Source organism: Thermobia domestica, chromosome 2 (assembly GCF_964235325.1).
Source record: "Thermobia domestica chromosome 2, izTheDome1.hap1.1, whole genome shotgun sequence".
NCBI lineage: Eukaryota > Metazoa > Arthropoda > Insecta > Zygentoma > Lepismatidae > Thermobia > Thermobia domestica.
Genome location: NC_137455.1, coordinates 316,731,742 through 316,752,624, shown reverse-complemented (window position 1 = coordinate 316,752,624; position 20,883 = coordinate 316,731,742).

Below are 20,883 nucleotides of genomic sequence, written 5' to 3'. Positions count from 1 at the left end.
AAGAGGCTATTTTATCGGACCCTGAGTAAAGATTTGAGAAAAGGACTCATAAAATGTTTCGTGTGGAGTATAGCACCCTATGGGTCAAAAACATGAACATAACTCAAAGGTGATGAGTATTTTATAGTGTTGTAAAAGATCAGTATGAAATGATCATTACGTATTATAAAAGAACAAATCGTATGTAAATAAAGTTGTTAGATAAAACAATCTACACTACAAAATATTGTGTGATGTCTTTATCAAAATGACAATTTCAGCTCTTGAAACTCTTTTGTAAAATAAATGGAACCTTATCAACGAATTTATTCATTTATGTGCACATAGAAAAACAAATATATGAAAAAAACTCAGCAATATTAGTTAATTTTAGATAACATCCTCAGCCATCTAGTAGGATATGAGATAAACAGCACATGGCAAAAAATTTTGTATTCAAAATCAGAGATCAATGATTTATAATTTTCTTATTTCTTATTTTCCAGATCGGATAAGACGAGTTTTGAGAGGCAGATGATAATATGCACAAATGTAAAAGTTCAAACTTCAATCATATAATCAACACACATTACCAAGAGAATCAATGTATTGAAATTGTGCCTACAAAAATAATGAGTTGCCTACTTGTGTGTAAAAACAACATAATAATGTATCTTTTATGTTTAAATAAATAACATATAGTTTCAAGACGTCATGTTGTTTTTAATTGTTGGTAAAAATAACGAATTGGATTGGTTATGAAACAAGAATGTAATTCGGATATACGGGGAGACACATATGTTCAATATTTCATTGGTTCTGAGCGAGAAACAAATGACATCTAATGTTGTTCTGATAGGGTTACTACACGACCCGATATCGTTCCGTGTCCGAACCTGGTTTAGTCGGGATTTGAAAGTACCAACATACATGTTTATCAAGGACGTTGGAAAGTATTATTATTATTATTATTATTATTATTATTATTATTATTATTATTATTATTATTATTATTATTATTATTATTATTATTGCATTTTTGTCTGTATTATTGTACAGTCTTCAAAATATAAGAAGAAATCTCACAACACATAAGAAATTTGTTATTAGTCCAGAAACGAAAATTTTGTGCTATTGATTACGAATTCTGTTACCTTTAAGGAGGAGAACGAAGCGTTATTTTGCATACCCAAAAATTCTTTATCCGCTGGTGGTTCTTTCCATGGGTAACGTTAATATTAAGTTTCCTTCTACTTTAAAGATTCTGTATCTTTTCAAGTATAAATATAGGGTTATTGATTAATTAAAAGGTTTGATTGAGTTCATTAGATGATAATGAATGCATTTTACTTAGTTACTTTTCTACGATATGTTTAAATGTCTGAGGTACGTTCAAAACTCATTAAATTTACAATATTTTAATTGTATAGAGTATGACGTAGGCCTTATGCCATTTAAATACGTTCATTGTTCTTTTAGTCTATGGATAAATATAGTTCACTAGAGAAATTTTATATACTGTGAACTTCGCTTGTGTCGTGCCTAAGTAAAGGAATGAAATTGCTTGTTGATACAAGAAAGCTCCCTTCCGTCCACTATCTGAAATGGACGGGAATTGATCGATTCTTTCATGTTTATGCGAGAGGTTAATAACGAGAAGTAACAACTCCAACTTACTACAATTACATTCATGTATTTTCGATTCAAAGATTTGTGTATAGTGTAATGATTAGGTAAGTCAAATTCTGTCAGATCACACTAACGGCATTTCTGGTTATAGTATCACTGGTAACAATTCAGGAAGGGACACATGATTCTATCCTCCGTCCACTCTTTAGCTGCTCTGTGTCTCAGCGTTCGTCTAACTTCAATAATGACTAGAACCAGAGACCTTGTCTGCCATATGGAAGCACTCGCTGTTACTTGTACTCCAGAGAATATTCAAAGATCTTGAACTATAAAAGTCCAGAGCCGGATTTAACTCTCTCTCCGCTACTAACTTTCAACTCTTCTTAACTAACTCCTTCTACCTCGAGTTCCCCCAATCTTTGGGTTTTTGTTCTCTTTCCAGTTGACGAAATGTGTCGCATCATCTCTCGTCATCCTCGTGTTGTCTAATTGATGAAACCTCTCACTTTCTTCATTGTCTCTCAATGATAGAAATCCCGAGAATGCCTGTGCCTGCAATGCCGACAGTTTTGACATCACCAAAAATTATGTAGATGTTAACAAAATTTTACAATCTTTCCTGACATCAAGTTTTCCCAATTCTCCCAAGTAATAATTTTCTTTTCTCATCACAACAATTACATTTGCCAAATCGTGTCTTTAACGTTATTTAATCATTATATAAACATAAACATAAACACAATGCAACGGGCTTTTGTAATGTCTCCGTCTGTCTGCAGCATTTCTTAATTTTATTCCAATAATCTGAAATAATGTTTAAGTTCTGAATTCTAACAAAACATAATTTTAATTAATTTAAAATGAAAATAAAATAAAATAACTATTTAAAATACATTTTGGGCCACAATACTTTATTAGTTAAAAAGAACTGCTGGTACATTTCTCTGTCCATTACCTGCATGAATTATTCATCCATTTATGTTTGGAAAGATGGAAATTAGATGCAAAGTCTTAAGTAAAGAAACATTATCTTTGCATGAAAAATGCATGGTTATGAAACATGTTTTATACCACATACGCATAAGAGTGTTGTTGATCCTTATGTTCACTCTTCGTATGACTCATAAGACGAAATCTGAGCTGCGCGAAGTTTGTTTCAGTTAGCACACTATATATTCTAAGCCTAAATTACTTCCCTCATATTTGACACTAACTGAATCCCATTCACGAATGACAGAAAATGAATATGCAATTACAGCACAATCAATATTTCTGGATTTTAATTTATTGTAATCGTCGATTCGTAATCTTAAAGTTTCTATGTACTTTTTTGTTTCATATCCATTGAATTCCAACCTGAATATAACCCTTATTGTATCTCGTATGTAAATAGGATTTAGGATCATAAGAAGCCTAAACAGTTCTTTCATACAATGAATAAGGTAAATTGTTTATGATCTTAAAATTTTGTCCAAACACTTATCGTGAATGCCACCAGCAGTGGTTTGTACTAAACAGGTTTCCATTATTTTCGTTCGGTTGAGAGATGCTTGTCAGTCTACACATTATGGAGGAAAGAAAAAAGAAAACTTTGTAGTGGTGTCGTAGTTGTAACACAGCTTAATGGGAGTACGGTTGTCTGAAATTTTCAGATCAGCCTTCAAACTGACACCATATAGAGTTATATGACTCATGGAAAAAAGGTGTAATTTAATAAAGTGATTATACGAACGCTATGAAAAATATTTATTAAACCAGTCACCACACAATATTCCAGTAATAACTATGGTTTGGTACTCCTATATTGCACTATTTGTGGACTTCTTACACTGAAGGATTCTAATAATCAATAAACGAAATTAAGAAAAAAATAGAGCATAGGCATACAAAACGTGACAAAGCAAGATAATCTTTTGAAGAATCGACGCAAGACAAGAAACCATGCTTCAAGATTTGGGATGAGACAGAATATCTAAAAGTGTTTACGATATGATACAAGATAATCTTGTTTGTCGACTCCTCCGATCTCGTGGGCAACACTAGCTATTTTCATCACTATATGTTATAACGAATCTCACGGAAGTTAAGTATATCTATTCAGCAACTTACTATTTGTAGAATCGAACGATTTCAACCTTCACTGCAAATTTGGAAGGCCTAGTATAGTGGCATCAATAGTGAAGAAACTCCCAACTACATCACTGGCTGTCAGCACAACATCAGTGACAGGGTAAACTTGTTATGTTTCCTTCACGATTGTTACGAATATAATGACTTAAATATGTTGAGACTTAAATCAAATGCCACTTACTAAACACGGTACTGGCAACAGTTGAAACAAAAATTGTAGTTATAACACTTGGGCTTAAAACGTCTCATATAACTGTATTTGGTAAGGATTGAATTAGTATTTTCATTTTACGCTTGCATATCTCTTATTAAAATCTTTGCAGTCCTACTTTTAATTCAAATCCTTCTTTATTCTAACAAAATAGTTGAGTATCATCTCTATTTTAATCTTTAATCGAAATAATAAATAAATAAATAAATAAATGCATAGTGTATGAAATACATAACGTAAGAAAACTATTCTACGTAATAAAGTGTAAGAAAATATACTTTTAAGTCAAGACTGAAAAGTAACTAGATATTCATAAATACTATTAGAGAATAATGGATATTACTTCATGTAGAACCTAAGCTACATACAGAGGTCATTCTGCGTAATTCTTTAAATATTTATTTTCTGGGTTCTTTATCAAGAGATCTAGTCATTCCATAACTAACATAGATACCTTCTATAACATTACATAGTTACCAAAAAGAAGAAAATATATTATTTTGTATGTCTAAGGTGCTTCAACCCTGGCTGTGAGCGAAAAAAATTTCCCGTATCAAATTATTTTAAACTACAATGTCTACAAATTGTATGACTGTACATTCATACACACAAGTAATAGCGAAAAAGTATTTTCAAATCAGTATCGTAATGTTTTCTTGTTAGGGATTGAGTACATAGAATCTAGATTTCCCCCTCATAGTTATTTTATAAAAAGATACATTTTATACAAGCTTATGGTATAAAGTCTACTTCACAGTTTTCGTCCTAAGACATTTATATGTTCGTAATGAAATACAACAATTTTGAAAATTCTGCATCACAACAATGTTGAAATACCTATTCTCTATAAACGTATTTACAAAGCTTTGTTTAACCTTTGTTGATAACAGTGATCATATTTGTTAGGTTACAAATCTGGTACAAGGGCTTACTGGAGTTACAGCACTACAATATAAACGGGTAAGGGATATCATTAACAAGAAGATGGCAGGAACAACACTTCGAGAGAACAATAATGAGAACAATGATTATGTTTGTTTTCTTATGATACCACTATTCATTTAAATAGATGAGAAGAGTGCAATTAATTATATTTGAGATCATAATAATTTAAGATACGTGTATGATTGAGGTGTCTACTGAATTCAATGGTAACTTGTGTTGGTTGATATAGGGTCCAGAATATATAAGGACACAATTGTTTTAAACGATTCCTTCTTTAGAAACAAGTGTTGGTTAGTTTATACAATTTAATAATTTCAGTTCTGTTACTGTTACTTATTAATAATATAATGGATATTGTCTTCGAAACTAACTATTGCTATTGCAGTTAGAGATTGACTTTATGATTTGGTTGTTACTAGTATCATCGTTTGGAGATTAGAACTCAATATTGACACATAAAAGAAATCAAGCGTTACCAGGTAAAGTAAATATAATATTAAATCCACAACACTTTTCAGTCTTAAATCTTAATTACTTAAACTAAAATCCTCGATCCTGTCTGAAATGCTAATCATTAGTTGCTCTTGGCTATCCATATTGATTGTCAATTCTATCTCAACAACGATTACTACAATTACCAGGTGTCATCAGTTAAATAGCATTAAATGAACTATCTAAAATATTATAAATGTTCGAAAAAAAATATGTCTGGCATTAAAGTGGTTGTAGGTACATTAGTTGGTAACACTGAAAGATCGTAATAGTACCATGTTGTGAACGAAAGTGTAAGTTCCTGAATGGAATTCTGTTATCTCGAATTGCGTCATATTTCAGGGAAAATGTAACTGGGCGAATGCTTATTGACCAAGTGTTGCAAATAATTAAAATATCATTTCGAACGTTGATCTGTCTCTTCAAATAGGTCAACTTCTTTTTAGTGATATTGAGAAATGTACTCGGAGTTATGTCATCGCAACTTGGTAGTCTGTTTTATTTTACCAACTATTAAATTCTCAAATACAATAGTTGGCAGAGTTAATATAGGTCACAATTCAATTTAACTTGTCAAGTGTTTGCTGAAATACATAACTGTGTTTTTATTCAATCTACAGTTGCATCTATTGTTAATAGAATAGATATTCTGATATTAAGTTGTTTTCAGAAATAGTACTTTTTGTTAACTTATTGGGTAATTGTTAACTACATTCAATTTGAATGGGTTATTAAATTCTTTGTATTTGGCTGTAGTGTTCATTGTTTAATAGAAACTACTAACTACTAACTACTTAGAATTCCGTTACATCGCGCTTGTCATTCAACCTTAGAACTTCGACTTGTTAATAAAAAACTTATAATAGTAGACTTTTATGTGTTTAGAAGTTGAATGTTTGAAGTAAATCGTTATCTCGTTAAAAGCAGCTACTTCTTGGGTTTATTGAAATTTAGGCTCATTAATTCGTCTAATAATTTTTGGAACTAGCTCTATCCTGATTACTCACTCGCTTGCAATATTGGGAGTGATGTTTTCTGATTCTGCTCAGTGATTATCGGGACAGTCACTTAAATTATTAAATATAGTCCACAGTGTGATGGATCAGCATATTAGTAATTATTTATATTGCTAAAAGAAATGTACCATTTATATATAATAATGTGGTACCCAGACGATTCATTTTGCTTTTATGCATTATCCCGGACGTCTCGTAAGTTGCATATTATGTTAGTCAGTGAGTTTTCATTAAGTAACTACTGATTGGTTATTTGTGTTTGTGCACTTAATGACATGGTTCCTGTGTTAGGTACAGGAGAATTATGAAATAAATTTATTTACATTCAACTTGTGAAAGTCGCTTTGAGTACATTAGGGAAAATACACCTTTGCTATGAGTTATTGAAAGGTAAATACGTATTGGATAATATATATATATATATATATATATATATATATATATATATATATATATATATATATATATATATATATATATTCTTGTACATATTTATTATGGTTTAAGTACGCAACTTAGTTACGAACTATTTCGTTATAATGTAGAGAATATTTGCCAAACGTTATTAAGTGCTGTTAATTAATATGAAGTTTGAAATGATTTGCTTGCTTATGAGGAACTGATTGACGCATTCAGTGTGAAAGAAAAGAAGCAGATCCAAAGTTATGTTTGTGGTGGTTCGAATTCTTATCAACAATATAGTGTTAATCAGGCAGTAGGCGTTAAAGCAATCATGAATATTAGTGATTGGCAAAGCTCCACTACTCGTAATGTATCCTCGTCGCCAAAAGTGCCTTTGCGTCGCCGTGTCGGGTATGTGACCGCGCAATACTCTAAGGAAGGGATGGTTGCTTAAGAAATTGTGATTAATTTTAAAGAGTTTTTTATTTTAACTAGGGAAATAACGTAGGTATAGGGAGTAAACGCATAGATTAGAAGCATGAGCGCGCTGTTATCTCTGAAAAGATTCGTATTCCCAGTTTTTCAATTTACTGTCTTATATGTGAATTTAATAACTACTAACAACTCCTACTAGCGCTTTTCACTCTTCAAGACTTTACTACGACATGTTCTCAGGGCACTTTTCAAGTACTAAATATGTGCGTGAATTATTTCGTTCCCCTCACCGTAATTATTTGAGAATGGAAACTGATTACTCTGAACGAGAATATGTTTCTCTGTCGTAAAGCAAGGACCGTAATAAATGTAGATAAGGTTCTTGTTATTATATAAAACACAGAAGTATTTATTCCTTATATACGACAATATAATACAGTAACTAAGCAACATCTTAATCACTAACGCCCGCAGGATTTTTTCCAACGGGGAGACACCGAATTAGAATTCTTTCGTTTTATTGCTCTATATATGTTAAGTTAAATTTCATAACATTAATATTGGTAGCGTATATCATCTTTTGTCGCTGTAGTCCATTAGTCAGAACATTCATCTCCAGACATGATGTCGACAGAATAGAAAGAAAGAGATATGAACAATGGCGTAATTAATTTTACTGCGCCTTGGGTCGATCGATCGTTAACTTACTCATACTCCTCCAGGCCCCCTGCTCCAGGTATTTCAGGTGCTGCCTTATATATATGCTTCCATGTCAGAAGGGCAGACTAAAAAGCAAACACAGAAAGACCCGAGACAAAACGGCCCGAGACAAAAGTGACCCGCTACAAAAGGGTCAGACCAAAACGGCCTAGCGTCAAAATTGCCTTCAAAAGGTGTACGCAACAAAAGGGCCTGATTCAAAAGGACCCGAATCAAAACGCTCCTCATAAAAAGGGCCATGGCCAAAAAAGTCACAACAAAAAAACCCGAATCAAAAGGCTCTGCGTCAAAAGGACCCCTGTAAAAAGGAGCCAAGCTACAAAAGGGCCCGAGTCAGCCCTACATAAAACGGAACCGAGTTAAAAGGTCTCCGCTACAAAAGGGCCCGTGTCAAAAGGGGTCGAATCAAAACGACCCACATGAAAAGGGCCGTGTCAAAAGGGCCATAATAGAAAGGAATCTGCTTCAAAGATGTCCGGGTCAAAGTGGGCCACGCTACAAAAGGGCCCGACTTAAAGGGGCTCCGCGTCAAAAGTCCCCGGGCAAAAGGGTATCTGCAACAAAAGAGCCTGAGACAAAAGGGCTCGAATCAAAATGCCTCTCATAAAAAGGGCTCGGGCCAAATGGGTCCCACAACAAAAGAATCCAAGTCAAAAGGTCCTATATCAAAGGGGCCCGAGTTAAAAAAGGTCCAGATTCAAAAGGCTCCGCATCTAATGAGGACGGTTCAAAAGATCTCCGAAAAAAAGGCCCCGAGTCATAACACATTTCATAAAAAGGACCCGAATCAAAAGGGTCCCACAACACAAGGTCTCGAGTCGCAAGAGACCTGCGTCAAACAGTCCCTGGTCAAAATTGTTCCGGTACGAAATACCCGAGTCAAAACGGCACGCTTCAAAAGGGCACGGGTCAAAAGGTCTCCGCAACAATAGGGCAGGAGTTGGTTGTTTTGCAACAAACGCTTTCGCTTAAGTCGTTCTCCATGAAAGTTTGCTTGCACTCCCGTCAAAAGCGTACTGGGTGTATAAGGGCGTAGGCCGCGGTTACCATGGGGGCCCTCAGACAATTACACCAATTTCTAAAATATCGTACAATCAGTGGTGCAACCAGCTATGAACTCGGGGACTCATGCCCTTCCCGAAACAAATCTGTTCTACCTTATACAGCCGCGCTGCAGACAGGTTTTGGTGAAATTTTAAAATAGATCGATGCATAAATGAATATTGAATTAAGTCAAAGCACTGTCGAAAGAGAAATACCCAGAGAAAACCCCTACATTAATTTCTTAGAGTAATAAATGTTAGTAAAGAGTGCGTCATTTTATGCAAAAAATAAAGATTACAAAATAATAATTATAGTGCAAATTTTAAAACTTATACAAGTTGAAATTGGGAATTTTTGAATTGGAATTATCATTTTAAGGTTTTGTAGCATGTTAATAATAAGGATAACTAAATGGCTTGTAGTTAGGAGAATTCAAACTCAATTTGCCCATATCAAATGGTGCATCATGTCGTTTGCGAACTACTGTATTGGATATTCTTGGTCCCTCCCGAAACAAAATCCTGTTTGTACCACTGCGTACAATGAACCTATGCGTAGCCGTCGCGTTATGTAGTTGTTAATTCGTTCTTACTTGATAGTTTTTGCAAGCTATGATTTTTAATTGGTCACTGGAAATTTGATGTCACAGCAAGCACATGATTTCCGCAAACAAACTTTCCAGAGATTATTTTATAATTATTATTGTATTGTCACACGGGGTGTCTAAAACATCCCCTGACTTAGAATAACTCTTTTATTAACAGAGTTACAACAAAATGTAAGAGGTGAAACCGTCTTCAAATAAAGTTTCTAATAGACAGTAACATCATTCATTTATGTTGTAGGTCCAGGTAAATGGTAACGTTGCATTTTAATGTAACATTATGCGCATATAGAGCGTACAGCCCAAACGGCGTGTCCGATTTGAAAAATTCTTTCACTTTAGATTGAAAACTATATTTTGAGACGGTTTCCCCTCCTACATTTTGTTGTAACTCTGATAATAAGAGAGTTACCGTATGAGACTTTTCAGACATTCTGTATAGTAGCTGAAATACTAAACAAATAATAACCAATACCTTCTTACTATGTAAGAACAGGACAGCTTACTGAAGATTTTAACAAACAACTAGTAATAACTTTTAACTCTGGAATGAACACGAAGTTTTACTGAAAATAAAAAACACTGCTGAACCAATAAACAACTAATAATTTTAAAACGTTAAGATTCTTTTCAGTTCAGATTATGAATGGCAGAGTTTCTGAATAACTTCGCTCACAGACAATAAATTTAACATGTCTCTTTCCATTTTCATTAGTAAAAATGTGTCCAAAATGACTTCACACAAATTAGCTCTGAGATGTGTTTACTCTCTAATTTTAAGTTTGAGAAGCATTTTTCACATGCCACTTGTGTGCATGGTAGAGACAACGCATGTTTGTATGCAATGTATAAATTATTAAAACAACTAGACTCACAGAAATTGGTACAAAATTTCCCCTGCACATGACAAGCAATTTCTACACAAGGTGTTTGCAGCATCATTATTACTCTTGCCGTGAATGCCGTCCAAAATATTTCCATCTCCCATAGCATACTCAGATGCATAATCATCATCATCTTCTACGAATTCAGGGGCATCATCCTCCTCAGGATTTTCAGAAACCAGAACGTTTTGTGACAGAATACACGACAAAGAACTGCTGGAGCTCTTTGTATATTTCCTCCGGTTATATATTTAGTTTTTTTTACCAAGAACTCTGAAAGCTCCTGCAGACACACCATTCTTCCCGATTTCCGAAAAGTGCGTGAGATCCAGCATTTGGAGTTCATTTGACCGCTGAAATCTATCACTGACACATGTAACAGCCTTATTCAGAATTTTCGTTGAAGTTTTTTATTCTGAATAAATCATTTTCACTTATATTTAAGTTCTTTCCCAGTTCATCTGCCTGACATTTTCTTCTTCTTTAAGATTCTTCGGGGCGGAAAGTCTTTTTCCATTGCTATCTCTACACCAGATTGAACAAGCTGTTGTTATATTCACACAAAATATTTGTATACTTTCGTAAAGCTTATACAGACATCTTTTGCCTCTATGTTCTTCTGAAGGTGTTGCTGCAATTTGTCTACAAGTGTCCAGGTTATACGATAGTCCAATCCGTGAGACTGCAGGTATTTTGAAACAGGCTCCATTTCTGTAAACAAGTCCTGAAACACAGAGCACATCATTACAGTGTTTAATTCTGTCAATTTATTCAGCAAAGTTTAGCTCGAAATGTTGATTTCCATTAAAACTCCTGTCCTGTACATCATCATAGAGGAACTATAAAAATGAAAGGAATCTTGATGATGATAGACAGTTGTCCTCGTCTTAGCTTCATGTTTCGCAGCAAAACTCGTTAGTGTCGACTACCGCACTTCAGTGCTTGTTTTTGCTTCACAATTGTGTTGCACCAACGTGTTGAACTTTTCGTAGTTTGTCATGTCTCGCGTGGCTTGCATCAATCCTTTTCTTCCAAACATCCTTTCTTTTGTAGTATTCAGACAGAACATGGCCCTGGTTTCAACCACACCAAATAAGTTTGCAGCTTCAGGGATCTACTCAGTAGAATTTGTCATAACCAAATTAAGAGCATAAGCCATGCATTGGGTGTAAATGATTTCAGGGTTATCCTTCTCCAGTAATGCTTTAACTCCTTTATAGCATCCACTCAAGTTAGCAGCTCAATCAAAAGAGCAACGTACAATATCAGACATCAAAACATCGTTGGCACAAAGTACTCTTTCGATTTCATTTTAAGTTACTTGCCTTATAGTGTCACTCTTTACGACAACTGCTAACAGCCGCCCAAATACTTGACCGCTTATAACGTACAGAATTTTTATAGTAATCTGATTCAGCACTGAAACATCTGAAATAGAATGAACCATTATGCTCAAAATGCCCGCTTTCTGGGCGTCTTCCACTGTTTTCTCCTGCAATTTTGTAAACGTTTTTGATAGAAAATATTTTTTTAATGCGGTTTTATCACTTTTGAATTATCAAATATAAACGATACAAGATGTATTAACGTCCATAAAGGACGAATCAGCCTGTGATTAAATATGGATCCAGCCACAATCCAGACCCCAGTCTTTAACGATGAAAGGGCCCCAACCGCCCAACATAATGAAAAAAGGTTCCAGACCCAACAGCTCAACATGATGAAAAAAGTGCCTAGGAGCCCAACTGCTCAATGAAATGAAAGAAGGGCCAAACTGCCCAATATAATGAATAAAGGACTCAGGGCCACAACTGCTCAATGTAATGAAAGAAGGCCCCAACTGTCCAATATATATTGAAAGAAGGGTCCAAGGCCCCAGATACCACCTAAATCACAGTTTCTGATAATAAAAGACCATAGTGAAACATAGACCTAGGCACAAATCCAGTAACAAAAGAACCCTATTGAAAATGATAACTAGGGAACGGAACTTTATTTAAATAAATGTTTTTTCTGCAGTTAGATAGAGGCCCATTCTTTTGCCAAAATGCTGATCATATCCTTTTATGCCACCTCAGCAAATTTTATTTTACATAAAAACACATATTTTCCTATTTTCCGTATGTAAATACATATTTTAAGAGTTTTCGTTTTAAAAACATAAAATCACTCATTGAGGACTGCTACATCGAAATCTTCGAAAGAAAAAATGCTTATTTTCCCACACCTCTTTCATATCGTGTGTCAGGTTTGTTTTGTCTTTGAGCACGTTGACTGGCAGACTTCTTGTGCCTTACTTTAATCTACACGTAAGGTCCTGTTGAGGGAATTCTACCCAGCCACAAGCCAGTTACAACACTGCAGGACTTTGAATCCACTACGTGTCTTTTCGTTTATCCTATTCTAAGTGGTGCTTTAGCACAGTGTATGTACGGTATTTCCTTACTATAAAATGCCTAAAATAAGAGCAAGTGTTTCATCTCGTTTGCAGAAGCTCTGTGATGAATATAAAGATGTATTTTCTACTGATGACAAAGTGCTATTTTGCCAATCGTGTGGTAAATCTGTCGCGGCTGACAAAGGTTCACAAATTAAGCAGCATTTGGAGAGCAAAAAGCATATTGTTGCTGCTTCACGTTTGAGCAAAAGACATGCATTTATCTGTCAACCAATTGGGTCTAATTCTGGTAAATCGTCAAAATTGTTCGCTTTTTCAATGGATTTGTGCAGAGCTTTTGTATGCGCAGATATTCCACTGTTCAAATTAAAGAACCCTGAATTACGAAAGCTTCTCGTGAAATATACGAACTTCGAACCGTCTGACGAATCATCATTACGAAAATCTTATCTGCACAGGTGTTACGAGCAAACTTTACAACATATTTGCTCGGAATGTGCGTATCAAAATATTTGGGTATGTATGGACGAAACTACAGACTCCAGTGGTAAAAAAGTGGGAAACGTGATTGTAGGAATGCTAAGTAATGGTGATGAAACTGTGTTGACGAAAAATTATTTGCTAGTGTGTAAAGAGCTATCTGCTGCTACACATGTAACGATAGCAAGGCTTTTCAACGAAGCAATGCAACTTGTGGCCAGAAGGCATAAAGTTTGACAATATTCTTCTTGTTACAGATGCTGCAGCTTACATGAAAAAAGCTGCAATAGGCCTTGCCGTTAGCCACCCCAAAAGAGTGCATGTTACCTGTGTGGCTCATGCGTTGCATAGAACATGTGAAAAGATAAAGAGTTCTTTTTCCCTAGGTCGATAGACTAGTTTCAAATTGAAAGAAAATTTTTACTAAGTCACCTAAACGAATAGACATTTTTAATCAAATATATTCTGGGATTCCTCTTCCAACCGCTCCTGTAGTTACACTATGGGGCACTTGGTTGAATGCCGTTGAGTATTATGCCCAAAACTTTGAACAATTCGTATTTGTCGTAAATGATCTCGACAAAGACGAAGCATCGTCCATAGAAATTCTACAAGAACTGTTAAAAGATCCATCCATAAAACTCGAGTTAGCATTCATTTCAACAAACCTGTATAGAAAAGATTGAATCATCGAACGTACTGTCAGCTTCAGAAACGAAACTGATAGAACTTCCTGTTGCTAACGGACAAGTGCCAATGTCTAAATTTACAGACATTTTTGAGAGAAACCTAGGTTTTCAAACATTGTGTAAAATTGCACGTGTTTTGGAAGGGGAAATGGTGAAGGAAGATGTGGCCAATTTCAGAGTTAGTGAAATTTCGTGTTTCAAATATGCGAGAATTGTTTCTTGTGACATGGAGCGATCTTTCTCGCAATATAAGGTGCTTTTTAGGGATAATCATCACAAATTTACAATGGAGAACTTGGAGAAAATTATGGTAGTCTAAAGAATAGCTCGCTAGAAGGTAAACATTTCAACTCAATTTTAGATGTTCACAATACACGTAATATTTAAGTTTCTGTTGCCAAATATTTTTATTTTTGTCACATATTTTTCTAATTTTATCACATATTTTCAAAATTTATAGCACATAAATAAATAAATATTTCTGAGTTTTTTAGCACATGAAGTTCCGTTCCCTACTTACTGACTGATGAAAGCATGGAAGAGGAGTGTGTGTTGGCAGCATAATAACAATGATCTACGGAATTATTTAGCTTTTTTATGTTTTAGCTTTTCTCTCTTTCTTTCTTTATTGTTTGATCATTTTTTTCCGAGAGCGCCTAGGCCGCAATAGCGGCCTAATGGCTCTGGCCAGTCTGGCCCTGACTCCCGTCTTTCTAAGTTTATATTCTCGTGACATAGCCCAATCCAACTTTATCTATTATTGATTTTCCCCTTACTTATAAAATTCCATTGCTACCCCTGGATCAAAGTGTAGTATGAAAAGTATTCTGTGGAAAATATTAGTTTAATTTTACTGTGAGAAGACATATGTGGACATATAGAGGGTTAGTGAAAAGTATTGGGACAGAACAATAATAACGACATGAGAAGACGGAAGAAAAATAAATGTTACAAATGGTAATATTGTAAAAACTGCATTGATTTGGACTGTGGTTACCATGATAAGGCATCTTGAATTCCGCCATATTGGATACCACACAATATTCTTTTAAATGTAAACGGTTATGATTTTACACTAAAACTTAGGCTTTAATAATCCCACAAATGAGAACGTGAACTCATTTTTTTACACATCATCTGTTTGAGACAGAGTGTGTTATGTTTAACATACGTATCTAATCGAAAAAACGTACTATGATAGGGCAGTAAGAAAGAGATGCATAGACGGAGGAAAAGCAAATGTTACAATTTGGCATTGGTGTAGAAACTGCGTTAAATGATTTAGTATACATCTTAGCAGCCATCTTGGATTCCGCATATTGTATACCACACAATATTTTTAAATAAAAAGAGGTATGTGTTGAGTTTTGATTTTGAGTTTAACGCAGTGGCAAGGCCTGAGGGGAGACAGGGTAGAAAGCATCTACCATTTAGAATGTAATATGTATTAAGCCATTAAGCCTAAAGTACTAACTTAAAATTTTGCAATTTAGATTTTGTACTTAAAATTTCCTATAATTTATTCTAAGCATTTTTAATGCTTCCATATGAAAGACAGAAAGCAAAACGTTTCGCGAAACCTTGAACATTATTCCGCTCCTGCATCTATTTAACTTGCATCAACCTATAGAAGCGTGAGAGAAATAGCCATGTAAGAAGTCCATTGACTAGTGCTGTGCGGTAGTACCTGCGAAAAGACGTTTGCTGTTCTGTCTACGTTTACAGGGCTGCCTATCTTCATTTTAAGCTGGATTCGTAAGTGACAGAAACAGATCACTATTTCTTCTTATTTGTTTTTATTTTAAACCATCTTTGGAGCTCCCTCTATAAAATGTTAAATTGTTGTAACGTACCCTTGAAGAACATTATTGTATATATATATATATATAGTCCCTACATGTCTCCAACATCAGAATAAAAAAAGAAGACTCCCAAACGAAAAGTTTTAGATGTATTGGCAGTTCTATCACTTTTATGTTTTCCTCGAGATTGACAAGTACTTTTACATGTCTCGGTAAACGCCTCCCCCTGGTTGGATATTTCAAAAAGAGAAACCTTTTTGTCTTGGTCTGGAGCCTGGATCAAGGTACCCGTGACCAAATTTTGGTAACTCGATCCACTCGTCTGGTCCGCTGGCGCACACAGACACAAAGATAGATAGATAGACACACAAACAAACTCTATTTATTTATAATAGATTCATCGCTCAATAATTGTGCAGATAAAAGATTTGAAAAATAGAAAAATCTGGTCATTGCAGATCTAATAAATTATAGAATATTTAGTATCCATCAATAAATTATTCCATACGGCAAACTGAATGACTTGATATACACCATTCCTAATACTTTTGGCTCAGATCCGCTTAAGAATGAACTTATCAACATATGTTCTGATAGTAACAAACACATTTCTCATCGCGAATACTTGAGATATCTCAGTAATGAACCTCAAAGCATACATAAGGAAACAACGAAGCTGCTAAATGTGGTATTGAGCATTCTATCAAGTCCAGTTTTTTGTAAACATTCAATGAATGCCCTGAAAAGAGTGTAACTTATTTAACGAACAGCATGACAAACTTTCTGAATTACGGACACTTACAGTAAAGAACTTGGTATGGAAGCTTTGTAGAATATCTGAATTCAAAGAAAGACCTATTAATATTTTCGCTGAAATGATGAACAAGGTATGGAAATCATTTACAACACTGTAAGGTATTAATTAGGTAAGGTATTTGGTATTAGGTATTAAGTTAGGTGTTGTAAAGTATTTGATTTTTACTGCTAATGTTTTTGTTTACTTTAGAGCTCTTTTCTAAGGTATTTAGAAATAACTATCTCTAAGGAGGTTATGGGGAAGCAATGCCCCCATTTCTTGCAAATGAGGTACCATTCAGTAATCTATGCTTGGGAAAAAATACTATTCACCAAATTTCAGAAATTACAAAATTTTATACTTAAAGAAAGAGAGCAAACATATGCCTTACAAATACTATATCGGGGTGGGACAAAGAAACATAAACCTTCGCAAAAGTGTGAAAAACATACCTAGTATGATGTGGGGCCTCCTTTTGCGTCCAAAACAGGTTGGATCCGACGTGGAATGGACGTATACAGTCCCTGAATCGTGGTGTGTAGAATTTTGTACCATTGTTTCTCCAAAGCATGCTCCAGTTCCTTAAGGGATGCTGGTGGAGAGTAATGAGACCTAACACGCCTTTTTGACTCAGACAAAAATGGCTCAATGATGTTCAGATCTGGTGATTGTGGGACACAGGGGTGGTGTGATAGCTCCTAGTCATGCTCCTGAAACCATGATTTCACCGTTTTTGCAGCGTGACGGTGTGCCAAATAACCTCCGTAGATGCCATCACCATTAGGGAACAATATTTGGGCCATGGATAGAACCTAGTCCTCCGAAATGGGCGCATATGCCTTAGTAATAATAATTCTATGCAGGACTATGATGGGACCTGCAGGAAATCACGATATCACTGCCCATACTGTAACAGATCCAATCCCATGGTTTACAGTTGGGAGCTGACAGTATGTACCATCTGCGACGGTGTTCTCCATACGTAAGCACGGCCGGTTGTTGGATACATTGTGAAGGTCGATTCATCGGACCACACTACGTGTTTCCACTGCTCATGAGTCCACGCCTTGTGGTCCTTGCACTACTGGATATGATTGTTTGCATATACTGCTGTGACCAGGGGTTTGGAGATAGCGGCCGTGTCATGAATTTTCATTTTATAAAGTTCCTGTCGCACTGGTTTCGATGAAATCGGGTTCTGTAGGCCGGAATTGAGTTGAGACGTAATTTTTATTGCCATGGTCTTCTTTTTAGCTGCTACAATCCGCTTTAATGCCCTCCGGTCCCTATCTGACAGCGTTGTCTTTCGACCACTGTTGTTCTTTGTAGACGTCGTTTGCCCATGAATTGTGTATGACCTCGTGACATTGGATACAGTGCCTTTCCATACCCCCATAATGTTCGCCATTGTTGCCTCTAAAGCTCCAACCAGACGGGCACCAACGATCATGCCTCTTTGGAAGTATGTCAGGTCGCTACATTTTACCGCACCCCTTTAACACCGCGACACTCACAGGTGAACGGTTTACTGCTGACGGAAGAGGAATGTCCACATAACACATTGAAAATAGAAAACGATCTGCAACCGCAACACGCGTTGTACAGTGGAGGGCCAAACTTACGTGTCCTGTATGAAATGTTTTTAGATTTTTTTTCTCCATCCCCTGTATATGTACAGTATAACATGTGTATGATAGCCAAAATTGGTTACATTGAAAAGTGGCCAACTTAGAGAAAATAAGTGTGATTCGTGTATTTTTAGAATAGGATTTCTGTATTACTTGGTTTTTAATAAGCAATGACACGACAGCTACTTTAAAATAATGTATATATATTAATCATTTAACTACTTTTTGTTAATGAGTTACAAGTATTTCCCTCGGAGCAAAAGATGTTTTGAGAAATGATAAGGAAATTCATATTTCAAAACCTCCACTACCTTTTGACATGACGTCATGTGCCAATAGTTGAGAATTGAGAAGGTTAGCTTTAGCCTTGAGAATTTTCCGGAATTACTAAAGCTCCCCGCAGATGAAAGGAGCTGATAGGCTACAGCTAATCATTTTACCAAAACAGATAGGGTAAACAAATACGTGCAATCATTTCTGGAATTCCTGTACGTGCTTTTTCTTATTCATGTCTTCCTTCACCAAACTCTTTATCAGGGTAGTGTTCAGGCCTTTGACCTCCAAGTACAAATCGTGGAAATCCATGCTTCTTTGTCTCCACTTACAAATACAGAAGATCTGCCTCGCATATGGGAATAAGAAAGAGTTACGAAAAATAACAAAATGGTCTTTGCGTGGGCAAGATACGCAGGTAAATTTATCATTATTATCATACGGTAAGCATTGTTTCAATGTGGCCAACATCCAAGTTAGACAGGTGGCCAACTTAGAGAGATGGCCAAGTTGACAGGTTTTACTATATATATATATATATATATATATATATATATATATATATATATATATATATATATATATATATATATATATATATATCACGATATCACTGCCCATACTGTAACAGAACCAATCCCATGGTTTACTGTTGGGAGCTGACAGTATGTACCATCTGCGGCGGTGTTCTCCATACGTAAGCACGGCCGGTTGTTGGAAACATGGTGAAGGTCGATTCATCGGACCACATTACGTGTTTCCACTGCTCATGAGTCCACGCCTTGTGGTCCTTGCACTACTGGATATGATTGTTTGCATATTCAGCTGTGACCAGGGGTTTGGAGATAGCGGCCGTGTCATGAATTTTCATTTTATAAAGTTCCTGTCGCACTGGTTTCGATGAAATCGGGTTCTGTAGGCCGAAATTGAGTTGAGACGTAATTTTTATTGCCGTGCCTTTTTGACGGGCAGCGATATATATACTACCGTCAAAAAGTTTAGGAACAAGAGTATGTTATGAATTTTGTTGTAAATACGTCATATTCAACTGAAACAATGTACCATTTCTGGGCATTATATATTACAATACATGAAGAGGAAAACAAGAAAAGAAAGGTATATAATGACACAACTAACATTAGAAAACATTAGATTGCCGTTTCATCGATATGTCCTCCATTAGCTTTAATGACAGCTTGGCACAATCTCGGCATTCTCCGGATCAGCTTTCGCAGGGTTTCTTTGGAAATACCTTTCCAGGCATCGAACAAAGCTTGATACATGTGTTTCACATTTGTTGGTCGTGTAGTTGTCGATTTCTGAAGCAATCTATACAGTTCGTCCCAAAGAAGCTCGATCGAATTCAAAACCGGCCATTGTGGCGGCCAAACCATACTCTTTCACTTTTCTTCTTGTCTAAGCTTTCTGTATATTCCTTGCAGAGTTTGGATGTATGCTTTTGGTCATTACCCTGTTGGAATGTAAATCCAGCTCCAACAAGTCGTGTGGTGCAGGGTAGCACATGGTTTTGGAGTATCTTCTTGTAGTCGTATTTGTTCATTTTTCCCTCGACTTGAATTCCCATCGCCGATTCTCCACCATATTTGACTGTGGGTTGTACACAAGCAGGTAGCATTTTCTCTTTCTTTCCACGAACGAATTGGCGACGTTTGTTTAAAAATAGTTCAAATTTGGATTTGTCCGACCATAAAACCGAATTCCACTGTTCTTCAGTCTAATTGCAATGTGCTCTATCCCACTGAAGACGTTTCTTTTTGTATTGAAGTCTGACTAGAGGTTTCTTTACTGCTACACAACCACGACGTTCTGCGTTTAGAAAACGATTGGTGGCAGTTCGAATGCTTACCGGTGTTTTTCGAGTTCAATTCTGCAGTAATTTCTGGAGCTGTTTTGCATCTATCACGTTTACTAGTCACAATTATAAACTTATCCTCTTCCTTTGAAGTCGATCGGGGCCTTCCAGAACGATGTCGATCGCTAAATGTCCCCGTTTGTTGGTGGCGATGAATGGCTCTCAGCATGGAGTGATACACGTAGTTTTTTTGCAATTTTGCCCATCGTTTTCTTCTCTTTGTGAAGAATTACAATTTGGGCTCTTATTTCATTAGCCAGTGTCTTTCCTCGACCCACTTTTTCAACGTTTTAGGTCCACTACGTACTCTGAAGTGAAACCTGGAAAATGAAAAATATTTGTTCTAACACTTGAATATAAACCGTACATAAACAGCTGAATATCAACAAACAAATGACTCTTGAAGTTTTATTTCACGTATGAGTGCTGCCAACAATCACTAGATAACGCTGA